A 13,536-nucleotide genomic window follows, 5' to 3' on the forward strand; every position below is an offset into this window, starting at 1 on the left:
CATCCTTGCGAAGCTCCCTCTCAAATTCCACTCTCTCTGGATCTCCAGGATTGTCCCAACTCAGATTTGGCAACCCTAAATAAGTTAGAAACCAACAAAGGCTCTCACAGGTGTGCAGATGCAATACTAAGAAGACCACAAGTTCTCTGCAAGCTACAATAAATCACTAAGTCAATATTCAATACTCATTTTATAATTCTTAAAGTGTTAGTGCTTATAGTAGTAAAGTATTATCTAACCACAAGTAATCAGGTTTTTTCTATAAGTGTACACACTGAAGATCATATGTCAATGCTTATAGCAGAAGGAGAACGTAATAAATCAATTCACAGAAGTCATTGTGCTAAATACATTCATTGCAAAACCAAAATTGTGCAAATAAGCTGGTCCACCTGATAGGACTAGTCGTGGAGGAATCGTTGATGAAGTCTGTATACTGTCTATATTGAACTGTTCCTCTCTGAGGAATCCAGTATTATAGATTGTATAAAGTGCTCACATGCATCGAAGGTAAGTAGTTTTCTTAAGAATCGGATAAGTAAGAAGTTATCCCATATCCGTTCTTAGACACTCTGTTTTATTTCCACAGGTATCCATTAATGCTGGGCACAGGGCTCTCCAAATCCCATTCCTCCAGCCATACCCACCCATTTTGGAAAAGGGTTCTGGAGGAGATGCTGGGTAGACAGATGTGCGGAGATGTTGAGGAATGATGATGTAAGGGAGTGCCTTCAGACCTGAGGGTGTGGATGGGTGCAATACAGAGATTTTTGGGAGGCAAATTTCATTCTGTGCATTGGCACCATGCTTTGAATCTTTGTGAGTATTCCTGAGGTAAGAAAACAAACATTCCAGATCCACATCCAAAGGTGTGTGTGTGAGGGGGGGGGGCAGCTGGAAAAGCCTTCCTGAGATTGATTGGAACCCACGAGAGGGCTGTTGCAGCTAACGCCCTCCACTGTTGAACTCCTTCCAATAAGTGATACCCTCCTGGTAGGCCGGCAAGAACAGTTTGGAAAGTCTTGAGTTAACTGCCGGGGTGGGGGGCAGTTCTAGCCATGTTATTTAAGGCTGCCAGCTCTGGGCTGGGAAATTCCTGGAGATTTGGAGGTGGAACCTGGACTGATTCCACACACATTGGATAATGCACTCTTTATAGATCACTTGGAATGGATTTTTTTGTGTGCGGAACAAAAAAATCCACCTCAAACGATTGATAAAGTGCATTGAAAGTGCATTATCCAACATGTGCGGAATCAGGCCAGGAGAAAGCGAGGTTTAGGGAGGGGAGGGACCTCAGAGTGGTCCAGAGTCCATCCTCCAAAGCAACTATTTTATCTAGAGGAACTGATCTCTATATGGTTGCCAGTCTCCAGGTGGTGGCTGGAGATCTCCTGGGATTACAGCTAGTCCCCAGGTGACAAAAATCAGTTCCCCTGGAGAAAATGGCTGGCTTGGAAGGTGGAATGTATGGCAATATACCCAGCTGAGGTCCCTCTCCTCCCCAAACCCCAATCCAAATCTCCAGGAATTTCCCACCTTGGACCTGGCAACCTTACTATAGTCTGGATGTCAGTTGTAATTTCAGGAGATCTCCAGACCCCAGCTGAAGGTTAGCAACTGTAATTATATTTATGCCCACTGTGTTTTAAAAATTATTTGCTTAATACTATTAATTGTTGAAAATATAAATGTTATTGTTGTGAACTGGGAGTCAAGGACGGCTGAGAAGCAGATTATAAACTTGCTATGAATGAAAGATTTAAATTAACCTGCAATCTCAGGTAAGTTTGCAGAAAGTGCAAGAGACGGCAACAAAAGAATATGGAGCCTCTTTCCAGATTCACTTGGCCTTGAATACTAATGTCTTGGCTAATTAACTCATTTCTGTGATGCTGGGTGTGCTCAAACTTAGCAAAGCCTCCATGTTGCCTAGCAACACTTGGGTTTAACTTTTACCTTGCAAGTTCAGTTGCAGCTGTGCCAGACTGCAAAAAGCAGGTGTATTTTAATTTGAAACTGTCCTTGCATGAGGCAGCTGTTATATAAGAAATTATGGTGGCCCACCAAAACCAAGCAAAACAGCAGTCTGCAATACAGTAAAGTTTAACTGTTAAGCTATTGCATCACTATGCAAGTATATACTGTGTTGTCTCTAGTTCCAGACTCTGAACAAGAAACATACTGGATCAGACCAAGGAACCATCTAATCCAGAGTTCTGTTGGCAACAAGAGACACGGGATGCTCCCAGGAATCCCACAAGTAGGTATGAGAGAAATGGCCTTTCCCGATAATGTGCACATGGAGGCAGGGGGCCTCACTTTCTGTATCCTATATAGAAACTGCCAATAAATTTACCCTCCACTAAATGCCCTATAAAATAATGCATTATTTAATCTTATGTGCTTTTATCCTTTGTGCTGTTTTTATCTTGTTGGTGGACTATTATATTGTAGCATTGTGGTTAAGTGGTTGGTCTGTAAATCAACGCACTGCTGGTTCAAAACCCACTACTGCCATAAAATATGAGTAAAACACTAATCTATCTAGAAGAGTAGTATATAAGAACAGCTGTTGTTGTGATTTCTATTATTTATGTGTTTGCAATTTATGGCTGCTTTGCTTGACTCTAAAGCAGGACTCAGCAAACTGTGGTTCAAAAAGGACTAATTGTGGCTTTTTTAAAAAGAAAATGAAATCTTTAAGTTAAGGCATATTGAAAGGGTCAGTGGGATGCTAAAATCACCAGTAGGCTTACCAGGCTATAGTGCCAACCCCTCTGGAGGAATTGGAGGGCAAGGCCTGGTGTGCCAGCGTCCCAACAGTGCACTTACATCACTTCTGGTTTTACCATAGATTTTTTGTGAAATGCTAGAGTGTCTGGTATGCCACTTTTGTTTTTTTCTGGAAGTGAAGTAAGTGTGCTGGCACAACACTGGTGTAGTGTGTATTCATTTTCCTCTCCCATTTCCTATAACTGGTGCCTGAGGCACTGGTGGGCAATGAGAGAGTATGCTGAGATGCATCCTGTTGTAGCAAGTATGTGAAAAGTTGCCAGTAATCCAAGTGAGATCTATGCAGAGATTTATATCTGTGCGCTAAAAGAATCACAGGGGAGCTCCTGTGTATGTTTATTACTTATTGTGAGATTTTGTATGTGTCATTTCCTAATGTTCACAGCATCCAGTGTCTGGGTCACGGAACCTTTCTGGATTATTAATCAACATATCAATTATAGTGATGTTAAGGTGTCTAGTAGGGCTTTCTTATATTTGCTCTCTGAATGTTACTGTAATTTGGCTCTAATTAGAAATGGTTGCTGAACCCTGGTCTAAGGGGATAAGTTGAAATGTAAATATTTTAAATGATATAATTCAATAAATATGTTACCAATATCTGATATTCAGAGAGGGTTCTATTTGGGTAGCATGGCTATTAGACTAATCATCCATACATTTGTCTAACCTCTTTTTAAAACTATCTAAACTAGTGGCCATTACCATATCCAATGACTGCAAATTCTGTATATCAACTCTGACTTGTACAAAATATTACTTCTTTTTATCAATTAAGATACTCTACTCACTTTCGTAGGGTGGACCCTCCCCCATGGCAGAGGGAAAAATGGCAGGAAACAAATTTGTTTCCATACATTCAGGGCTTTTTTTCAGGGGGAATGCGGGGGAACAGAGTTGCGGCACCTCTTGAAAATACTCAGCAATAGTGCTTGAAAATAATGATTTCAAAGAATCCCGTATGTTTCTTCCTCATTTTCCTCTTGAGAGTTCTGCCACCTCTTTTTCCAGAAAAAAAATCCTGCATACATTCATCATTTTAGAACTCCCTATCATGCCCTTCATCTTAGTCATTTTCCCCCCTAAATTAAAGAGGTTAGAGGGTTGGACTAGAATCTGGGAGTCCCAGATCTCAATCCCCATTCTGCCATGGAAACGTGTTGGCCGTTCTCATACTCTCCGTCTAAACAACTTTACACAGTTGTTATTAGGATAAAAGGAAAGAGGGGGAAATGATGAAGCTTCTTAGAGTTCCCATGGTGGAGGAAGGTGGGGTATAAAGAAAGCAAAGAAACAAACAGATAATCGGAAAGTAAAATGGATGTAATGTTATATTTTTAATATCTTGATTGCTAATATATATGATTATGCTAGCATTATTTTAGGTAGAATATATGGTTTACCTGAGGTATTTAAAGGGAAACTTGTACCATAGAGATATAGAGATATTTTTAGTAGAGATTTAATAAGCTTAGAGAAAAGAGTATTAAGTGTGTGTTTAACAGAGTATATGAGATATTAAGTAATTAAGTAATAAAATAGACTAAGGGTTGGAAAACTGTTGGAAGTCAACTAAAAAGGGGGGAGGAAAGGGAGGGGGTTAGAAATAGACTTACAAGGGGGTAATGAATGTACTGAATGATATTATAATCTAATCTAATAATAAAAATTTTTTTTAAAAAAAGAAAGTGCATTATCAAACGTGTGTGGAATCAGACTGTTCTGCTATGCTTTGGATTGCACTGCTTTTTCCTATTTATCTCAATGGGAAATAGTTAAGCACAAGTCACTGAGCTCAATGACAATTAAGAGAGTGGTTGAATTGTGTTCTTTTTTTTTTTTTAGTATAAATGTGACCACATTTACTATAAACGTGACCTGTGAAATGTTACTTAATTTCTTTTATTTTAACCCTAATAAACAGTTGAATGTCAAGGTACATATAACTAGAATTTTCATCTAGCCCCTGAACTTCTGTGTCATCATGTAACCAAACATCTGGCATTGTATGGACTTTTCCAAATTTAGTGTGTAACATTACACATTTTTCCAATCTACTGTACATCTGGAGGGCATTTTTAAATTTATTTGGTAACTTCAAGCCATCTTTGAGGTTGCATTGTTCCCTCGAAATGGTCATTAGCATTTCTGTTATATTTGTCCTGTTGAATATTATTTGTCATTTTATTATTTTATTAATGTTAAATTTGAAGTTGTAACATGGTCACTCATTGAAATCAATGGGATTTGACACATTAGCAGTTAATTTTGAATAGATCGTGCCTGTTGTGATTGGTCTAAAGACCTCTAGTGAAGATGAAACAAAAATGACTTTCTGGAAGTTAATAGAGTATGTTAACTCTCCACAATATGAACTTATAAACTCACAGTCTTCCAGCTGATTCTTGCAGAAATTCAGCACAATTCTCCTTGAACTGGAGAAAACTTGAATTTTCATCTCAGAAGCAAAGCTTGATTAAAATTTTCTGTGAATTGCTACTGCAAGCACCTATTGACTAGTACCCTAATGATGACGCATTTGGTTTGCATTGTTTCAGAGAATTGTGGCATGGGTAACAGCAGTTCTGTTTTACCATGTTCTGCAAGGATTATTTCAGCTGATGATGTTTGTTTATCCTGCGCTAAAATCCATGATTTTCCAGTATAAAATATTTCAACCACATCTGAGAAACCGCTCAGAAACGGAGAGTAGTTCTTCAATATTTTTTTAATTCAATTCAGTGATGTTGTAAGGACGTGTCTGTTTCAAGAAATAAAGCATGAAATGTGACTGAGAGGGATGCTATACAGTTCCTGTCCCTTTTGACCTTTTGAGGGATACTGCTGCCACCCTCTGGGTGGGTGAGGAAGATACCTCAAAGCCGGAGTTTTCTCAGCTCTTTCATACACGTTTCACTTGAATTGCATGAAAGTTCTAGTAATCAGTCGCAATGTGGGGGGCCCCATAGCAGGGCACAAAAACAGAGAAATGTTACTTTCTGTAAAATGCCCCCAAACCAGCTGGGCAGTCAGAAACTGGTCAGCTGCAAACCTTACCATTGTGTGGAGAGTACCCTCAAGTCACAGTTGAGTTATTGCAACCCCTGGTGGGGTTTTCATGGCAAAAGACTAACAGAAGTGTTTTGCCATTGCTTGTGTCTGCAACCCTGGTCTTCGTTGGAGGTCTTCCATTCAGTTACTAACCAAGGCTGACCCTGCTTAGCTTCTGAGATCTGACGAGATCAGGCTCACGTGGGCTATTCAGGTCAGGGCAAATCTTACCATTAGGAGATGAAATTATATGTATTGGGGGTTAAGAAGGCATGCCCTGGATCCTACCAATTTGGATTTCATTTGGCAAGGATGATGTGTTTGTGTTGTATGTGCATGTATACATGTGTGGATCTAGGAGAGCACTAATGATATTTCAGCCTTTTCCCCAGAAGAAGATATTATAAGGTCTTCATTGCAAATGTTCCTCAAAGATGTGAAATGAGTCATATGGGGAAACATCACCAAGTGTCTGAATCATAGATGGTTGCCTTTCTGTCACAATAAGTCCATTACGATCAGTTGACAAATGGTAGTGCACGAATGGCCTGGACCAGCTGTGAGCCACCAACCCAAGCAAACCTGCCAACCATGTGATCAACAGACCTAGTTTTTACAAAATAAGGAAGCTTTCAAACATCTGATATGCCTCAACGCATGGCAGCTGGTGCGCTGTGGTGAGTCATAGGTTTCTTTAGACCTATGGAAAACAGTTCATTGTAGCCAATCGGTAAAGAATAATTTTCCTAGCCTTTCAACTGAATTGGGCATTTTTAAAGATTAGAGAGAGAGATTTCTACTCAACTAACTTGAAACCGATGAGAAGTGAAATTCTGCTTTGATGACTTTTTGATTATGAATTTTAAAATGCATCTTTTCTGTTGGTGTTAATAATATTCAACAGAAAGGGGGCACAAGGCAAAATTTAAAAACTAAGCTCATACTTCATTAAAATTTACTCAGTTTTGTTCTGTTTTCTGAATATTTTGCTCACCGTCTCAGTCAGTTCGATTGTTGGTTTATCGCTAGCACTCATAGTTCACAGAATAAGATCTATTCCATAGGGTTTTTAAAGGAAACTCACTGATTGCCTCTACTTTTCAATGACAGTGAGTCATATATTAAATGTCTACAGAGAAAATGGAAACACGTGCACTGTCTGGGTCCACTCCTAAAAGCCTGGTTGGGACGCTGTGAAACCATTTTCTTGAATGCTTTTAAGGGCTCTAAAAAAAAAATCAAATATTTCAGAGAATTCCTAGTATGCAGCAGCTTTGTACTCTTTGAATATAGAACCCGAGGGTTCTTTTGTAACACTTCCTTCCACTCACGTGTGCATGCCTCGGGTGCAGAGATCTTTTTTCCTGTACTGTGTTCAAGAGACCATCTGTTGGAGAAGCGACAGCTTTCTGAGAGTCTAGTTACTGTAAATACTGCTGAAAAAGTAGTTAGTCCATTTGTACTCTAGGGAGAGCTGTAGAGCATTCTCTAGTGTTTAGGGTTTATTGACTATTTTCTCTTGCATTTCAGCCTATTTCTTGTTGTCTTCTCTCTCAGCTGTGTGTTAGTATGTGTTCGTGCTTGTGCTCTGAAGGCCTCTCTGTTGCATTAATGGCCTGCAGTTAGTTATTGTCTTCTGCAAAAATCCTGTAGCAGTAAATACATTCAAAGCAAATTCCAAAGCATGGATTGGAGTATTTCCGGAACTCTGTCAAAACTATCATTGAGTTCAGAATACTGTTAGAAGAAGCAGGGGCTTTTTAGTAGTGACTAGGCATGGGCACAAACAGCAATACGGACTAAAAAAAGCCACGAACAGCCCAATCAGCTGTTCATGAACAAGCTGTTCACGAGGCCGCATTCTAAATGAACAGGTGGTCATTGCTGTTTGTTGCTGTTCATCAAGCCAGACAGTCTGGAACCTGCAATCAATTCCTTTGGCAATGTAGGCAGGGATTGTCTGAACTCTGTCTGAACTCCTGCTGTTGCCCTGGAAAGCCCAATCTAAGCCCAATTTAGCTTGATAGGCAGGTCTTCCTTTCAAGTGTGGAGCTCCAAATTTGTTACAAGGAAGCAAAGAGCAGGGGGGAGGGGGGCTCCCAGCTCTGGTTTTACAGACAGTGAGGGAGAGACAGTTGCTGTTGGCATTTTGAGAGAGAGAGAGGGAGAGTGCATTGGAGCTTGAATTTTCTTTGTGTGTGGTGGGATAGGGATCTACCTCTTCAAGTTCCAGGGCTGCTGCCAGGCTCTGGGGCCAAGCTATTATTTATTATTGGTACATTTCCTGCTGTCTGCTCAGGTAGGTTTTCTGGAAGTGGTGTGGTAGGGAACTTGATGGCTGGAGGAGAGCCTGCTGGCCCCCATGAACAACGAACATGTTCGTGAACAGGTCATGTTCGTCAATGTTCGTTGTTCGTTGTTCGTGGATGGCAACGAACAACGAACACCATGTTCGGGTTTTTTTCTGTTCATGCCTATGTCTAGTAGTGACCCTGAAACTCTGCAATGATCTTCCAAAGTGGCTCAGTATTGTATCGTACCACATTGTTACGATATATGAAACACCTTGAATGCTGATAGCCAAAGGGTGGTTTAACAGTTGGATCTTTTAACAGACTCCATTGCTGCTATTAATTGTCATTGTATTGGGTGTCAGCCCCTTCTTCTAAATATCTAGCAGTTACATATTTCAGAGAGGGGCATGTACGTTTTTCAACGTATATCCACATACACAGAGAAAAACTGCACATGGCTTCTCTTCCATTTCCCTCCCGGCTGAATGTACTTGAGTGACAGCTATGCTATAGTCAGCACAACCAGTTCCCCTGTGAGAGTAAAGTCTAAGGGCACTGTTATGGTCAATTTACTAACACATCCTGTTTCAAAAGAGAGCTTGGTTCAGGCCACCAGAGTAAATGAATACAACGTAGAGCAGGTGAGCAAAAGCATTCATGGAGAGTTGAATGAGCTCAAGGGGTGATTCTTTGTGAGTAAGAAATCACATAAGTGGCCTGCCTTTATTTTCATCTGCAAGATACAGTTTATGGAGAGGCAGGCTAGAAATGCATAAAATTAGGAAATTCCTTTGGCTCACACGAAATCAAGTGCCAACCATCCAGCCAGGGGATGTTTGCCTGACCCTGACATCATTAAATTTCTGTCCTGAAAATGGTTTCACTAGCTAATAAATCTAGCCATTGATTGAATTCTCCTTGTACTACTACAGTGTGCATTATGTTGGGGCAGAGCCTCTGGTAGACAAGGATTCTCTCTGAGTCCCTTCTCACACTGTCTAGACCCTACTGAAACATTGTACAAAACAAATTGCATGATTTGCCCAGCTTCTTGGTATCCCAGAGAGCTCAAGCCCCCTGAAATATTGCCTTCTTTATCCCACCCTTCTAGCAAGCCCCATTTTGGAGTGCACTGCAGACTGTTCAGAAGCTCCAATTAGTACAAAATGAGGCAATGAAACAGCTAATAGTATAAACTATTGAGCATGGTATTGAAAGAACTTTACTGGCTACCTATTTGTTTCCAAGCTGTGACAGAATGGGCTTTTAAATGAAAGCTACTATGTGCAGCACCAAGAGAGTGGAAGGGAAAGGGTTAAAAAATTGCTTGAAGGGAGAATGATTGACAGGCTACTCCCCCCTCCCTGTGATTGGCCAGTGAGAAGGTAACAATAGGTGCTGAGAGAATTGTTAGAGGAGTTGAAGTTTGGAGTCTGAGAAGGAGGGTCAGATATGTAATCCTCTGTGTGAGGAAAAAGGAAAAGTTTGGCCTAACTGGGACATCTTTAGGTTTACGGAAGACTTTTAGTTGAGGTACTTTAAGTGTGAAAGCCAGCACTACTTTACACAGACAAGATAAAACTTGGGGGGTGTTGTTGGCAAAGGAAGTGGGTAATGAAAGGAGACTCCTCTTCAGCCAAGTGATCAGGGTTATATCTTTTGGAGAAGCATAGTTCCTGCCCAGTGTCTGAAAGAGGGATTTTGGCTTTTGAGGAGGACCCTGGGTCTGATGTAAAGGGTAAAGAGTGCTGTGTTGGTCAGAACACCTAAGCCATAAAGTGAAATCCATGAAGAAACCTTTTAAAAGTAACCTAAGTCTGAAACTATCAATTTCTCACTTTTAGATCTGTGGCTAAGCTTTAAGAAGATTTTACAGAGTGATTCCGCACACTTTGGATAATGCACTTCCATTCCTCTTTATAGATCATTTGGAACGGATTTTTTTGTGTGCGGAATAAAAAATCCACCTCAAACGATTGATAAAGTGCATTGAAAGTGCATTATCCAACGTGTGTGGAATCAGCCACAGCCTAAAGCTTGTGAAGTATTCTGTTCTACAATCAAAAGTTCCCTCAGCTTTCCTTTCCCTGCCTACCTATATAGCAACCCTGCCTGTTTAATAAACCTACTGTTTCCTTTTGAACTTTACTCAGCCACTAGTGCCCTTTTAGTTAAAGAAGACATGGGCTCTTGCTACTCACCTACCAAATATTTGGGCTGGGATGTAAGCCATTAATACATTAGCTTAAATTGTAGGACAAAAAGACCTTTAAATAATACCCAGAGACATGCTACCAAAGGCTGCCCAGCCACAGCATGCCATCTTCACAGTTTTGGAGGGAAAATTTGCCTCACAGTGGGGTAGTGAGTGCGGCTTATGTTATACAAGCACAACTCAAAGTGCTGGTCATTTATTACCTTTAAAAGCCTTGAGAGGTCTGATACTAGGGTACTTAAAACATCCCTTCCACATGAACATACATGAAGTTTCCTTATATGGAATCAGACTTTTGGTCTACCAAGGACAACGTTGTCTACTTAGACTGGCAGGGGCTCTCCAGGATCTTGAACAAACGTCTCTCACATCACCTGCTACCTGATCCTTCTAACTGGAAATGCTGGGGATTGAACCTGGGACCTTCTGCATGCAAATCAGATGATCTGTCACTTAGTCATGGCCACTTACTCCCAGACATGCCTGCTCACTAGTTAAGATCCTCAGAAGAAGCCATTTTCTTGCCCCTGTCCTCAGAGATGCCTTGGGGGATCCTCAGAGTTAGGTACACTTCTTCAGTGGCATTTCACTTGTGGTTCTCCATTCCCATAGCTATTTGCTACGTTAGTTTTTGATCCCAGGTGAAAACATCTTTGTACCTCTGTTAGAGATGAGGAAATAATCCAGTCCCACACATACAGAGCTGCTTTCAGTAAGGTTTACTGGAACAACAGGGTTTACAACAAACATTAACTGTCAGTGTTCCAAAAGCGGAGAGGATTTTAGGATGCAAACATTTACCTCAGGGTTGCCAGGAAGAGCTTGGCAACCAGTGGGAGGGCTGTGGACAGGGATGTGGATGGGCACATGCTAGCTGTGGCATCATGTCACTTCTGGTTAAAAAAGGAAGTGACATAAGTAGCTTTGGGAATCACCAGAAACTCTATGGTAAAACAATCAACTATTTGGTGATTTCTAGACCTACCCAATGTCACTTCCTTCTTCTTTTTCACTGGAAGTGATGTAATGCTGCACCTGATGCTGCTGGTATAAAACAATTTCTCCCACCCCCACTTTTAGTAGCAGCAGGCAATGGGGGCAGGGGATAGGTGACCCCCCCCCATCCCTAGAGGGAAAATGGGATTCATAACTTACTTGCAATTAGATAGGAAGCACAAGAGGCAAGGAAAACAAGAAGCGTTCAAAGAACTGTAAAGAGTATAGAGTATATATTACAGCTCATCCTAGAATTTAAATGGACTAAACATATCCTGTCCTATCCTTTACAATAAAAAAATTGTTAGTCTTTGGTTGCTGCTGCCTCTCAGCTAGGCTTAGGTTGAGTATTTTTTCTTTTTGTTCTAGAGTTGTTGTTACCCACTGCAGGGCATTATTACTTACGTGATTTCAATGTTTTAATACTCATCATTGTTTTGATCAATTGCTGTTGTTAATGTTATGGTATTATCTATATATTGGGAAAGGGGTATATAAACATTTTCAATAAAAATACATCAGAGCTGCATTCCTATGAGCGCTTACGTGGCAGTAATCTCCACTGAACGTCTCAGTCTGCATGCAGTCACTATGCATGTGGTTGACACACTAAGTGGAGGCAGGTTTTAGAAACACAAGGTATGTACTGTTTGGAGTAGTTCCACTGGCTTCAATGAGGCTACTCTACAAGAAACAGTGGGAGGCTTGTAGCCCACACTCATCGTTCAGAGACCCCTGAGCTGTGAGACCACCTTTTAGGAACCTCTTTGAAATACAAACTTCTTTATTCCATGTAAAGGAAAGGATTGGCTTCCCAAGAGCATCATTCCAACGGAAGTTCTGTATTGTCAGGCAGTGTGAGAGGACATACCGCAGGACCGCGATCTGCATCTGTTCTCACAAAGCAATTCATTTGGGTATTAGGATATGCTTAACAATGGCCAATATGTTTTATTTCTCCTGAAATATTTTTTAAGGATGTGTTTAGGCAAAGGAAAACACTAATTAAGAGGCTTTTTCTGTCTGTGGTGAAGGATTTATTTATCTCAGGCTTCCAAATTGAGGTTGGGGATTAATTTTTTTAATATAAACAGAAAAGCCTCTAATATATCTAACTTTGTTTTCCAATCATGCGGGTCTTGTAAAGAAAGACTCCACAAAATGCCATTTTAACCACAGAGATTGCTGAATAATTGTCGGAGACTTTCTCATGTGACTTCCTGGTGGACATACAAGATCTGTTGATGGGTTGCCATCAGATCTTGTTGGGGGCTCCCATCAGAAACAGTGTGATGTCACTTCCGGGAAAACATGGAAGTGATGTCACGCTGTTGGCTCAATGGTCATTATAAAAAAAACCCTCCTGCCACCACTGATATGTATGTAAGGTCAGTTTGAATCAGGGCCATGGTACAGGCTGTTGTATCACACAGAACTGAATGCATAGCAGCTGTTGCGTGTGTCCAGCATTTGGAAATCTATATTTGGGAAGCTAAATTGGAGAGTTTGGCTCATTTGGGACAATCCTCCAAAAACATTGTGCTTAAATATTAGGGGTTGGATCCAACGATGCATGAGCAGACTAAGTACAGTTCCAGACTAGACGCCATTCTATTTGTGCAAGATCTTCTGTGATACCTAGCACTTTCCATCCATATGTTGTTGGGTCCAGAAATCACTTACACAATATCTTGTGCAAGCAGAGGAAAAGGTGGGGATAATAATTCAAGCTGGCAAGAATATGCATGGACATTGCAATGCAGATTCCTAAGTAAGTTTTTTCAGATGGTGGATTCCACAGGCATTGTTCCATTCCTCTGAAGACTACTGCTGATCAGGAACTTGGCTCCAGTCTGCAAAGCAAACAGGCTCATAATCTAATGGGTAAATTGCACATTATACAACAGTGTTGTATAGTGAAGCCTAATGGCCCTTTGAAAAAGTGCCCATTGCAGGGACTACTTGGAAGCAGACTTGTCAGTTTCTTACTGGTGGTAGGGAACTCTCCCACCAACAGCAAGCAGGAAAGTGAGAGGGAGGATGCTCTGATGTCATTTCCTGTGCACCTGGAAGTGAGGTCAGCATATCGCTAAGGATGCTCTAGAGTGACCCAAGGACATGCTGATATCACTTCCAAGTGTACAGGGAGTGATGTCAGTGCTTCACCAGCAATATCATCACATT

The sequence above is a fragment of the Eublepharis macularius genome, chromosome 8 (genome assembly GCF_028583425.1).
Source record: "Eublepharis macularius isolate TG4126 chromosome 8, MPM_Emac_v1.0, whole genome shotgun sequence".
Lineage (NCBI taxonomy): Eukaryota > Metazoa > Chordata > Lepidosauria > Squamata > Eublepharidae > Eublepharis > Eublepharis macularius.